We start from the raw sequence: 14,233 nt of genomic DNA on the forward strand, positions 1-14,233 counted from the left end.
AAAGTTCTTCAAACAGATTTAAACAAATGCTTATATGCATGATTTGATTTGCCTAGACCTGAACAGCTGTTAAATTTATAAAATAGTGTCCCCTTTATATGAAATACTTAAAAGTAATTTTACTTGATGCAGACACTTGTGGAATGAGTAGTTGTTGCAAGTTGAAAGTTTAGGCAACATTTGTCTGTTATATTAAAAAAGAGCTATCTAAATCACTAACTATTTAAACAGATAGCTACAGTAGTGTTCTGCCTGTTATAATCAGCTACTGTTGTAACTTCAGCAGATTCTTCAACTTGCAAACTCTACTTTTTAAGCCAGAAAGGAACTCAAAAAAGATGTACTTGGATAAAACCATACCCACAAAATCCTAGAGTAATGGTTTAGCTCAAAGTTTTTCTTTTAAATGAGGTAAGTGCAATATGTATGGTGTAGCTTGCATTCCTGCATTGGGCTATGATTAGTAATACAATTGGTTACTGTGCATATTGTTTTACCGGTTAGCTAAGTGACTTTTTTTTAATAGAAGGCAAATTTCCCTAATGAGATGGGAACCATTACAATATACTGTATCATACCATATTGTATTGTACTCACAAATACACCTGAAAACGTCCCTAACTGCATTGTCTGGTGGTTGTATGCAATTTAAATACCAATGGCTATTTAATAGGTTTAATAGGTTTTTGTCATTATAGACAAGAGGCACCTAAGTGCTCAGGAGGAAAGGTGAAACCTGCAACGGCGCTAACATCCATGTGAATGAAAATTAAATTACAAGTTCCTAAAACTTGTTATTTTGGCTCATTTACCTGAACACTTTCACAAGGGATAGGGCATACAATGATTAACATTTTTGTTCCCACTATTTATGATAGAAAATTATTAGGGATAAATTACTAGAATCTCCACAGGTAAAGAACAGAGAAAAAGCATTGTTTGTAAGTGAAACCTAATTTGGTTTTCTGCAATACTGTTTCTGATATTAAGCCATGAGTATCTGACCTGCCTGGCTGTTTGGCCAAGCAAGAAATAGGTTCAGTATCTGCACAAACCTAAACGACAGTTGAAACAGGGCACTTTGTGGTTCCAGATATCTCCAAATATCAAGTGCAGTTGAAAGCAGCCTACCTTCAGAGTGCTGAGTGAATGATTGCAAAGAAAGCAAAGACAGGCATAGCACAAAATGACTGGGGCTCCTGATTTTATTTTTTAACATGTTGGTTTGTGAAAAGGATGAATCTCCCATTTCTCAAGTGCCAATTTTCAAGTTGCTGCCAGACATGCCATTTCTATTTATTGCTGCATATCAATTATTCAAACTGAGGCTAACAGCAGGAAGGATAAGCTTATATTGTTCAGGGCCATGGACTGCGTTATACATCTTCAAAAATGTGAAATGGAGGAAAAACTTAATTTCTGCTGATAAAACTACTTGGTAAATGTATTGTGTTAATAAAGTGAAATGGGAACTCCGCTACAGAGAAAATATAAAACTTTGTGTGGGCGAAGAAAATTACTCAAAACAATCTATCATATTCAGAATGAGATTATTTTAAAAAACATAAATCTCTACTTTTGTTCCTCAATTATATTTCATGCTTTGCTATGACAGTGTTTAAAGGTCACAAAAGAAGAAATGTCTATTTTATTGTGTTTGTCCCCCCCCCCATCAGATTAAAATGTATCAATTTAATTAACAGCTGTGTGTCTGTCCTCTACATCCTCCATAGAGGACAAAAGAACATAGACCAAAACCATTTTATGATCATCATCAGTCATGTTTTGACGTCAGAACTTACTCACAGAGGAAGAGAAAGATATATAAGCCAGTCAGATTTTGAAAAGCGACTCCTAAATGAATCTTTTAACCAAGGTTAAAATAGATAATGTCCTGTAAACTGAGACTGCTGAAACATGTGCAGCAACATTAACATATATTCAGATGACATAAACATTTAATCTCTAAAAACTATCCAGGTTTGTATGGTCTTCTGCACTGAGAACCTACACATCCGCTTATGTCATATCATATTTTATACAAACCAAGGATGCTGAAGTGTAAACTAAGGTAGGCCATGTCATCAACCCAGAACACCTTTAAATTACATTCAGACTTCTATTTATACAATTGAGTAGGCATCTTTTTAGTTTTCAGTTTTCAGACTATTTGTTTGGGGCGGAAGAAGCTTTGGAAAAATCCTATTTAAAGATTAAGATGTAGGTGTCATTGCCTGGACACAGAATGGGGTTGTATTAGACAAAAAAAAGAGATTTTATAACAAGATTGCATTATTTACAGTAAAGGACAAGTTAACTGGCTTTAGCTTTTATCTAAAGTTGTACTGGCTTCTTCTGGGCCATAAGGGAAAGTGTTTCACAGGCTAAAATTCTAACATCTAATCTAAGTTTAGAGTTTGGGAGACAAAGAAAAGAGAAAAAGAATTAAAAGTGTCAAATTATACGGACAAGTCCGTTTCTTAGTCTCAAATGCCACAGTTGAATGGCTGTTTATTTTCTCCATACCAATTTGCTTTTCTGATCTTGTGATCCTGTACCTCCATTCCTCTCTCGGGAGGAGGAAAAGGAAGCTCCCAGCTTCAGTAGTAGTTTTATTGACCCAGAAAAGATGGCCAGTGTGCAAGGCTTTGAGTTCTGGTTAAAAACATTGTATACATTTGGTGGCTAGATTCAGGTTGAAAACATCATTGGACCTTTTAGATTGCTTTGGCTAATCTAAAAGGTCTGTGAAGGATATTTTCAAGGGTCTTGTAGGAGAGGAGTTGATGAGATTTACATCGTGCTTCGCCTTAGAGCAAAGGGATCTTTTGGTTTCACAGGGGGGTAAAAGCACAGAGAAAATCTTTGGTCTCTTGATGATAGATATAGTCAAAATTGTTTTTTCTATAAAGCCTTTAGAAAGCATCATAAAACCCATCCTTCTCCTTAAAGGGTACTCTTTCAGGTGGAACTTAATTTATTTTTATTTTTTTGAGAAATGTCACATCTCTTGTATTGTTTCTAGTAAAATCACTTTTCAAGTGTGTTTACCACATCCAGCTTGCTCGAAGATAAAACTGCTTAATCACCATCCAACTCTGAGCAGTGGATTTTGTGATAAGGGCCAGCTCATGCTTGAGGCTCCTTTGTGCAGCCAAGCAATTTTATTTTAACTAACTATAATGACTCAGACTCTAACAATGTGAGGCCCACGCTAAGAAACTGAGATCAAGATTTCCGTACGTCTCCGTGGCCAAAGTATTATCTGAAATCTATACGAGGTAATCTGCATACTGTAATTTCAACTATCATTCACCTGGAAAGGGATTTGTTAAGCAGCATATATGAGAGTGATATCACACCACCAATATCTAGCTATAATGTAGCACTGATACATATTTCTGCTTTGATTTCTTGGTCTCACTTCTGATAAGAGCACATTGAAGGAAGGAGTGATGCTCAAATGAATGTCAATTGTGGACAACTTTGTTATTATCCTGATGTTTAATTCATCAGTTAAGTCAGTGACATAACAATGCAAAATGTGAGCCTCCTCAGACTGACATAGAGGGCTTTTTTGTTTGTTCTTTTGTTTGTTTTTGTTGAAACGATTATAAAACTTACATAAGAGTAATTCTCCTTAAATATAGAAACTGTTGTATTTCTCCATGGTGATAAACTGCTGTGTTTATGGTAATTTATTTTGGTTGATGCAACACAACAGGATTGGGTTATGAGTTAGAATAGTGTTAAAATAAATATATGTGATCATGTGTAATTAATTTCATTTATGGTAAAGAAATCACACATCTGAATGATATATAAAATCTTTTACAGGTTCTATAAATGAAATATGGAATCACATAGTGGGATTGATAAAGAGAGAAACTGATTGCTATATGTGAATTAAATAGTTTAACATAGCATCTAAATCTGATACAATAAAAAGATGTATATGTGATAGCGGATCAGTGTACTAAACTTTCCACTGATAGAAAAACCCAAGCGGCACATAAGTCAGTTTGTTAAGAGAGTGTGTATGTGGGGGGGGAGTGGGTGTTTATCAGGAGCTTATTAACATCCACGTCAGCTCCAAGTCAAAACAACCTAAGGATGGGGAGCTAAAGCCATGCAGCTGTTTTACAAGATGACAACAAGCACCACAAAGAGCAATTAATTACCTATCTAAAACCAGTCAGCCACATTTGTATCCCTCCAGCACAGACAGTTGCATCTGCAGCAGCTGTCGGCCGATGGACGATCTGTGCAAGTAGAAATCATAACCTATATTTCCATTGGAACTTCCTTTGTTCAAAGCCTAAAATCATCTCACCATTCACTTTCAAAATGGCCTCTGTAACAAAGGGTAAATTGGGACCAGAGTCACATGACTGCTCCTCGGGGCAATGGTTAGGAGCACTGGGGCGACAAATTAAGTATTGAATATTAGGCACTGTGAATATGCTGTTGTGTTCGAAGATGAACAACAAAAATAGCTACTAAGTTGCCATTAGTCACTGGGTGATATGGGTTCTAAAAAATGCAAAGAAAGCTAAATAATATGTCCCCAGTGACATAATTCAAGTCCCCGCAGAGGCCCCAGCCATCTGTGACATTACGGGTTATGTGTGGGTGGGCTGAGTGGTTGGCCTCCAGCTGAACTAGCGGTGCATACTGTGCAGCTTCATTTCCTCTAAGTCTAACTGATGTGATTGTTGCATTAATATGGACTGGTTTCCTTAGAAAATTTGCATTAATTCTGATATTTGCAAAGTTCTACGCATTAGGAAATCCCTTTACTTCATATTCTTTGATTCAGGTTGAAGCAATTAAAGAGAATTCTCATTGAGCATGTGATATGATTAACATTTGGATTTTTCCTACTATGTGATTTCATAATCTGACTCCCAATGAGCTATTTAAAGTATAACATATACGTTTCAGAATTATGAGAAACACCCAATAAGTATTGCTACAAGATGAAAATATTGGCTCTATTAGCACTGAGTCACAGCTGACCTCTGATCTTTCGGAATTTGATTTAAGAAGAAAACGTGTAATGGAGCAGCTACAGAACGAAGAAGGCAATATTTTAGAGAATCTATCAGTGAGAAAATTCCTTCTTTGGAAGAGCTGAACTGAAAAACTGGACTTGGTTCAATTAGAGATAATGCGTAGCTTTGATTCTGAATGCTTGCTACTTCAGGGCAATTCTCTTCAACTGAAATGGACTTGGGGCTCCTGCAGTCATAATGGTGTCATTTTAGTCAATTTTAATAAGATTACAGGGTGGATACTGACGGCTGCAGTGCTTGCTATTTACCACAGAAAGATGAGAGAGTCTGCTAAAGTAAGTCTGAATATATTCCTAGACCATTTTCAGTTGGATGTGCTCTAAACTGTGAACATCCAAATTTATTGTAATCACAGTGAAGCTCTCTTTAACTTATCCAAATTTAATGGAAAGCAAAATATTAATTTGAGAACTTGAGGCTTGTGAAGAAATAGAACAATGAAAATAATTTGTTGTTTTCAGTAAAATAAATATTAAGTCCTTGACAGAGACATATTTCTTCAAGGTTGTCTACTGTAGTTACATAGCACTAGCTCTTTTATCATTTCATGACAGAGAGCCAAAAAATGACAAGGCTTTGGCAAAGCTGAAGTCGCAGCTCATGTTCCAAAACAATGTGCCAGAACAAGACATTGTTAACCAAAAAGTCTTCAGCTCAATACATCAATGAAAACAGCCCAGATTGTAACCTTTGCAAAGGTTAAAACACAACTTTTAACTAACATATTTCACAGTTTTCACAATCTGGAGCTTTAGTACTTTAGTAAATAGCACATTGAGTTCAGCCTGAGGGGAGCATAAATGCTAAATGCTGAATGTTGAATATGTCAGAAAGGGTGATTTTTGTGGTGTGCAATAAGAACATTGTATAGTCTTTTTAATAAATAGTTTTGCTCTGATTTTACATTATATGTGTATAAACAGAGAGAGAGCGGGGGAGAGACAGACTGACAAGGGGAGAAGGTTAAGAAAATTTCACCAGACCGTTTGACGCTGCACATCAGCTGACGAGTTGTCAGGAGAAAGCACTCTCCTGCCATAAGTAAATAAGCCCAGATTTTTGTTATCCCTACCGGGGTGTTAACTGGAACTATTTGATTTAGTCAGGTGACATTAAGATTTAGCTTTTCAGCAACATACATTATGATGAATAAGAAGAAATTCACCTAAGGCCCACCGTTAATCACTGTAGAGAATAATTGATATGGGGGAACTTCTCTTGAATCTGAAATAGTCTTAGGAAATATTATGGACTCTACCAGAAAATCAGAAGTGGTTCATCAATGGGTCTATCAACAGAAAAAATAACCCAAACATGGGCAAATCTACACATTTAATTCACCATACCCAAATCATACAAAAAACGAATAAAGAATGAACAAAGAAACAACCGAGTCCTTTTACACAGATTATATAATGGTTCAATAGCCTCATATTTCTCTGCTTCAGCCTCGTGAAAAGTTATAGGAGAACACTTCATGATCATGTTTTCTTTCATAAAGCTTAGTGGCATTTTGACGTGAATCACTTTCTTTAACTCTGTGAACTGGGCATTGGTCCCGACAGAGCATGCTCTCTTAGAGTGGCATTCTCCTAAAGGTTAATGCTTCACATACCGTCTAATACATTAAGATGCAACATTCAGTCAAGAGTGGACTCAGGAGAACAAAATAATTCATGGTAGGATAACTTTACAGGCTTACTTTCTGATGACATTTACTAACTCTCACTCAGCGTCTGAACTTTAACTCTGTCAGCAAAACAGCTCATGCTTCCATCCACGCCTGGACATTTTAAATAGCACACTGTGTTCAGCCTGAGGGGAGCACAAATGCTTTTCAGATAAACATAAACGTTATAAAGATCCTTGAGGAAAAACTGACCATCAATCAGTGATACTATCAGGGCAATTACACCTCCATGTCCACAAATGCTAGAACATCACGATGTCCTACTGATGGGACTGCTGATGGGAGGGCAGCGGCCAAGATAAGGATGTCAGAAAGTTACTTTATGCTTCATCTCGCTAAAGACAATTAGAGAAAAAGGCCTCACATTCGTACACCTCTGTGGGTCTTGACCCAAAGGGCGGTGCAGACAGGCTCATTTGCAAACCTTGCATAGATAAAACAATGCTCATTCTCACCCGCGGCTGTGACTCAGCTATTATCAGGAGGGATACTAGGAAAGGAGGAGTGAGGCGCCAGGATTTGAATCATGAGCCGAGGCACTTCAGGCATCATTTACAGCCAGTTGCCATACATCCTCCTTCTTCCCCTCAGCAAGGCCCCTTCCCCTGTCTCCCAATAGGCCAATTAATCATTCTGTCACGCAGACAGTGACCCAATCTGCATGTAAAACTGTGTAGAGGAAATGTGACACGATCAGAGGGTCTCCTGCACCACCGCAGATAAGCAACATCTAATAACAATCAGAGGGGAAAATTCTGAGCAAAGGAGGCCATAAGTGAAAAATGGTTTTCAGGCGACGGAAATAATTCAAGGAAAAGGTGTATTAAAGAAGCAGCTTGTCATATTGAGCTATTTGCTTCCATCCTTTCAGGTGGAGAATGAGATGAGCAGAAAGATTTACTACTCTTAAATCTATTCGCTAGATTTTGAGGTGAAACCAGTAGGTAGTCAGAGCATCAAAGATTAATCTGTTACACACTGAAACAATAGAAAGCAGGAAAAGCAGACAAAACAAATGAAGGGATGGTGGTTTGAAATTTAACAAGCTATAATTGCAATGGCCAAATTTATAATTCATAATTTACTCTCAAGTTAGTTTAGGGGCTAAAATATGAAGGGATAGACCTTATTTTAAACTAGCACCACACATTATGCGGAATCCCAATAATTATTGCGATATCAATGTGTGCAGTACTGGATAATTCATGCTAGGATATATCATTTTGTAGGTTTTATTATTCCAGGTGTTCTGCATTCAAACTCTACCTAGCTCAGAGATTATGCCAGATGTTTTTGTTGTCTTTCATTTTGACTGACAGGGTTTACCTATATTTTTAAAATAATAACGACATATTCAATTGCATTTAATTTTCTTGCAGTTTAATTAATGTTCAGTCTGAACAAGCTGAACAGAGAAATAACATTGTGCCATCACACATCAAGCGGGTGGATTGACTACATGTAACTTTTTTCCCAGTAATTACATATAAACAATGAAATTAAACATTTCCATTTAAATTCAATAATTCACCTGTGGCCTGAACACACAGTTTCACAAGTTCCTCCAGGTCTGCATGGACTTGAACTGTACACCTGCCGTTAGCAGGTGTACAGTTCAATGTCCCCTCAATGTCCCCTTGAGACATAAAATGTCTCAAGGGGACATTTTATTGCCCCCTTGAGACAATAAAATGTCTCAAGGGGGCTTGTTGCTTTTGTCATGCCATTTTGTCTTTTGCCTCTTACGGGCGTTTCGATGTAGATCTGGAGACTGAAGCTGCACTCTGCAGCCACACTGGGTACTGGGAATACAACTGCCACAACAGAGGAGTTATACATTTTGAAATCTGGAAATATTTCTCCAATAGACGTAATCACAAGTTGGCAAGACTCACTGAATAAGAGGTTTCCTGATTTCTCAAGCTCTCACTTCAATGGGAGGAAAATCTAACAGCATGCACTTCTTCCACCGCACCAGTGGTTGAGCTGCAACGGTCTGTGATCCTTATACTAGTTTTTATTTATGTTAGAACTCTGCTAGCTTTCGTGAAAGGTGAATCGCTAATTTTTAGCAATTTCTCCAACAATACCACATCTCAAAAAATAGAGCTTTCTTTGAGGATTTGATGGAAGGGAAATAATCTGCAGATCATCAGATTATCTAGTAAAATGCTGAAATACATCTATCTGTACGCAAACAAAACAAATACACCAACTATGCAACTTGATAACCTGTCAAGTTGCATTCATCCAAAAATATAATTAATTCAAAAATATCTCTGAAAAGTCAATCTCGTGAACCTCTAGTGCTGCCTGTTCTAATTTGCACTCTATTTAACAGTCACAAACCTCTATTTCCACTATGAAGCAATACAGACATAAAATGCAAGTAGGTAAAAATCTCACAACAGCCCACAATGACAGCTGGCTCCACAGTTTAAAGAGAAGCCAAACTGCTCTGTCAGCACAGCAGGATGTGTGTGATTTGTGACAGCATCTGACCGTTTAACACCGAGGCGCCCTGCTGTTGTCTGCCAGAGACACATCAGCAAATGGGCCAGGGCCCAAGCCTGGGAAGGCTCAACCCTCAGTGTAGGGTGAGGAGCTGATGGCGTTCAAAGAGATATCCTCTTCTTCATTAAGTAAGATCCTTTTCAGCAATAATTAGCATTTAGAAAACATACAAATATAAGCTTAAAAAGAATGTTTCAATAAAGTTGCAAGAATTTGGACAACAACAGCGACATAGCCCTAGGAGGGCACACCCACTCTACCAGAATATTGCTTGAATTATTTGAAGCCTACACTATTACAGTAAGCCTCTTTCTTTTCTCTTCCTCTTTGAGCACTTTCAGCATTTGGGCACCAGCTGCCTACTTGGAGGGAGCAAACAAGAAAAAGAAAGGAGACTGGTGAACTTCAAAGCTTCGTCTCATTTTTTTGATTATGTATGAGAGACTCTGAGAGTATTTCTTAGTGTGAGAGCCACTGGGAGTGGCTGCCTGAGGTACAGACTTAATGAGCCTGTCTAAATGTTTTAAAGCCTGACAAAAAAAAAAAGATCAGAGCATGCTCAGTATCACATACTCCTCTGCGCTATTGGCATTAGAGAAGTAAACATGCAGCAGTATCGCACAACATAAACATTGTTTGGTGGAGTTGAAATAAATAATAGCTGATATACACCAATCAGGAATAGCATTGTAATGACTGACAGATGACATGAATCCCACAGCTATCTCTTCATCAATTAGTGCGTACAATATAAGCCAGTTAGTGAGCTTTGTATTTATATTGACAAAGATTATGTACAAAACTGCAGCTCTTGATGGCCCAAGCTGCAGTGAACATCAGCTATAAAAAGAAATAACAGAGATAAATTATGGACAGAGAAATGGGTGGTCAAGCTTCACTGACAAACAAGGAAAGCAAATGCTGACCTGTGGTCAGATCCCAAAGAGTAGCTAGTGTAGGTTCTTGCATGTTGGGCTGTGTAGCCACACACAGGTCAAGGTGCCAGTTTTAACCCCGAGGCCTTCAACAATGGGCAAGAAAGAACAATCAGAACATGCACATTATCACAGTCCTCTGTACCTTATCGAAGCCTTATCGAAGTAGACATGCAGCAATAGCACTCAACTATTGGTGGAGTTAAGATAAATAATAACTGGTATAAACCAATCAGGAAATACATTATAACAATTGACAGGTGACATGAATACCACAGCTATCTCTTCATCAGTTAATTGGAACAATTAGTGAGCTTCATAGATGAAATTTCAAGAGCTGGAAAATGGACACATGTAAGGTCTCGGTGTTAGGAAGTTTGCTAAAACCTAAACTACAATGTCAAGACAACTGACTCAGATCATGACCAAAACTGAAGCTCTTGTTGCCCCAATCTGCGGTTAAAACTTAGCCATAAAAAGTGATCCAAGAAAATAACAGAGAATAATTGACAACAGAGTCATGCAAAGTTAAGCCTCACTGATACACACGGAGGACAAAACCTAGCCTGTGGTTCGATCCAACAGAGGAGCTACTGTAGTTGCTTGCACATGGAGCTATGTAGCCACAGACCAGTCAAGGTGCCAGTATTGACCTCAGTTTATGGTCACCGCATTAAACAATGGGCAGGTGAGCAATGGACCACAGAATTTCTATTTATATTTTGAAGGGCCTGCATAGTGGTGCAATAGTTGCTACTGGTGCCTTGCATCAAGGTTTTGGATTCAGATTCAATCCAAGCAGCTCTCATCGTGTATTTTCCATGTTCTCCTGGAACATGCATGTGTTTTCTCTGGATATTCTGATTTCTGCCCCAGTCCAGAAATATGAGAGTGAAAGTAACTTAACATTCTACTTTGCCCTAAGAATGAGTGTGTGGGAATGGTTGTTTGTCTTTTATGCCTCTCTGATGCGTTGTAAATGTGTGGGTGTAACTTTTAGCTATTTGCCTCTGGGAGAACACACTGACCACTCTCAACCCTGTGTGAGGACACACAGGTACAGACAATGCATGTATGGGTGGATGGTTGTTTTGACCCACCAGAACACTCACCATTGCTGTAGCACTCCCCCCCACACACAAACCACAGAATACACTTAGCAACAGCTCAAAAACTCCCCAGTTTCCTATCCTGTTTGTGCTGAACATAGTTTGACACTGGAGCCTGATGTACAGGAAATAGGCAATCAGAAGTATTGTGTTTTGATACTCCAGTGTGTCAGAGTGGTTTTGTGAGATATTATTGACTTATACAATATCAGGCAGCTAGTTTTTGCATTCTGACTGTATTTTGTGTGTTCCTAAATAGAATACCAGTTTTTGTGTGTATTTCTAAAACCTCAGAAATTATTTGCTCAAGTCATAAAACATTGACTGTTCTGATAAACCCAGATAGTAAACATAGATCATATTTCAAGGTTTCACTTCAGGTCATATGAGGACATGTAGTGTCAGAGAAATATGTACATAGTACAGAACCCCACCTAAAAAATATACTTTTTCTAGAATGATAGTATTCAAACCACAATTTCCATCGCACTTTTTTGTGGTAGATTTGTTATGAGGAATTTGGATAAAATGAACCACTTACACATAATAATGCTAATGACAGGTTCCAGCCAGAAGCATAAGAGTCAGAATTTACCAGCATGAAGTGCAAGCAGCCCAAAGATAGGTTTTTGTCCTTGGTACAGTCACCTCAGTGCTGCCTGAGCTAAATGTCCCATGAGAGACAGCAGAAAAAAAAGAGCATCCTGCAGCACTTTATAAAATCCCCACCCATCTCTCTATACTCCTCAGCACAACTGTCAGCCTCTTTTAATGTTGGATTACTCAGCCTTTAAAGGTAAAGACCAATGAGGGCTGGCTCATGTTTTGTTACATTACAGATACAAAACATCTATTCTGGGAATTCATAAGAGCAGCATGCTCCATTCTGGCTCTTCCTGACTTCTTGTCAGAGATGCTAGTGAGACTAAAAACGTAAGCAGGGTATCTGTCAGCATGGCAGCCTCCAGGAGACTCTCCAAGAGAGGGGTGTACCTAGCAGCAGAGGCTAACCAAGGCATGATCAATGAAAATAATTGAGTACCACTGTTAAAAACCACAAGTCATTTAAAATTCATACAAAAGCTCTGCACTAAGGAGGACATGATTTATGACTTAATTTATAGGACAGATTAGGATGCAAGTAACTGAGTATTTAATAGGGAGACATTAATGTGGATTGGAGTAAAGTTGCAACAGCACAAAACAGATACCAATATACAGTTTCACTGTGGCATAATCAGGAAAAAAGAATTATATAAATACTAACTTTCTTATTACAGGTGAAAACACAACACTACTATAGCAAATAAGCTATTACAGATTCCTCAGACGTAGTGTTCCTGCAATCCCAAGAACAGAGTTGAAATACACCCTTACCAGCACTACCGTAATTGCGCAATCCTGTTCTCCACAACGGGCAAACCCCTTCACCAAACAGGCATTTGGGGTTAAAATGACAGTGCCTTGATAATGTGCCTCGACCGCTCTCCCATCAGCACCAGAAACTGCAGTCCTCTTCGCACTGTTTCCACTGCAGCAATACTTGTTCTCCTGCATACACATGCACACATGAACGCATACCCACACACACGCACGCATTCACTCGCTCTGTAACTACCCCCACCGCTGTATCTCTCCATCCCCTCATACTCTCCCTTTCTCCACTCTGTCTCTTACCCTGAAAGGATCCCCCTCCCCTCTTTTTCACCTCTCCTTCCCTCTCCTAGCTTTTCCCCTTTATCTCCCACCCCTTCCCTCCGCACCAGCGGTGCTCGCTGCTCGGACGACTGATTTGCGATGCTGCTCACAGGGCGCTGCATGCAGCAATCTATGTCCCGACGCGTAAGGGCAGACCAAAAGCATCCATATGCTTGTGGGAGCCACCAGCATCCATACTCTCATTCAAACAGAGCTGCTGCTACTCTGGGAATCCATGGAAATCAGATATGTCCCTGAGCTGCAACTCAGTGTGAGGGAAAGTGGATGTAATTTTTTTAAAAAGAAAGGGTCATGGCATAACCCTTTATCTGAGATAAAAGAGGAAAAGGACAAAGTTCTTGTTTGCTCAGTTACAACAGTAGTTATTTGCTATTTTGGCTCTTGTGTCATCACATTCCTTTCACCTGAGTTAAGCTTTGTACTTTCACTACTGCCACTGTCATCAAAAATTATTAAATTTCTTGATATTAGCAGGATAAACAAATAATAAAAAATGGTGTGTACATGTATTTTAAAAACTTTAGCTGACCTACAAATGTTTGCCATTCCATCTTGCGTTACCAGACCTCTGAAGTTTATAAAAAGGTTGTTTTTTTTTTGCAAGTCCCAAAAGTCTAAAAAACTGCCAAATTTTACCCTTGGAGTCAGCAAGTGATTCTGTAAATCTCCTCAATAAGACATTATGACGCACTTCTTTGCTTAACACCAGTGGTGAGCCAGACACTTCGGAGCCCTTTGGGTGTTGCTGTGTGTCGCCAAGAATTATAGTCCTACCCCCAAATGAATCACACACCTTATTGGCCAGCAAAGAGTACTTGATCCAAAGATCAATATAGTCTTAATCAGTAAAAATGGAAAGCAGAAGAGTGAAGAATACTGCGTGTTTTTTTTTTTTTTTTTGGGGGGGGGCCTGGGGGCGTGGGGGGTTGCTTTGTTTTACTTTTATTCTAATTATATAGTTGGATATCAAGAAAGATGTAAATCATATAGTACTGCAAACCTGCTTTTAATCAGAAGTGATCAACTAATTAAAGGGGAGGTGAGACAAGAAAAGTAGACATGTTAGTAAATTGTCTCCTATTTTACAACAGAAATTTTTAACAAAATTGGCAAGTCTTAAAGAATAAGACTAGTTTCAATGTAAGTATGTATTGCCACCTAAGTTCAAGAATGTAAAATACTGTATGGACT

The 14,233-nt window shown here is 38.5% G+C and overlaps 1 protein-coding gene across 10 annotated transcripts in view; it reads right to left on the bottom strand.

Annotated features, from left to right (window-relative positions):
• The window catches only part of LOC114139168 (synaptotagmin-2-like), a 73,354-nt gene that overhangs the window by 17,634 nt on the left and 41,487 nt on the right, over positions 1 to 14,233 (bottom strand). The window contains exons 1-2 of one of the 10 annotated variants that reach the window (XM_028009659.1): positions 12,701 to 12,955; positions 10,206 to 10,300 (exon numbers count right to left, since the gene is read on the bottom strand). The exons of 7 other annotated variants lie outside the window; for them this stretch is intronic. The gene's annotated coding sequence lies outside the window, so the exon portion shown is untranslated. Of the gene's footprint in view, positions 1 to 10,205; positions 10,301 to 12,700; positions 12,956 to 14,233 lie in introns of those variants that run through there. 2 more of the 10 variants (XM_028009434.1, XM_028009583.1) reach the window with 2 other exon arrangements.

The sequence above is a fragment of the Xiphophorus couchianus genome, chromosome 1 (genome assembly GCF_001444195.1).
Source record: "Xiphophorus couchianus chromosome 1, X_couchianus-1.0, whole genome shotgun sequence".
Classification (NCBI taxonomy): domain Eukaryota; kingdom Metazoa; phylum Chordata; class Actinopteri; order Cyprinodontiformes; family Poeciliidae; genus Xiphophorus; species Xiphophorus couchianus.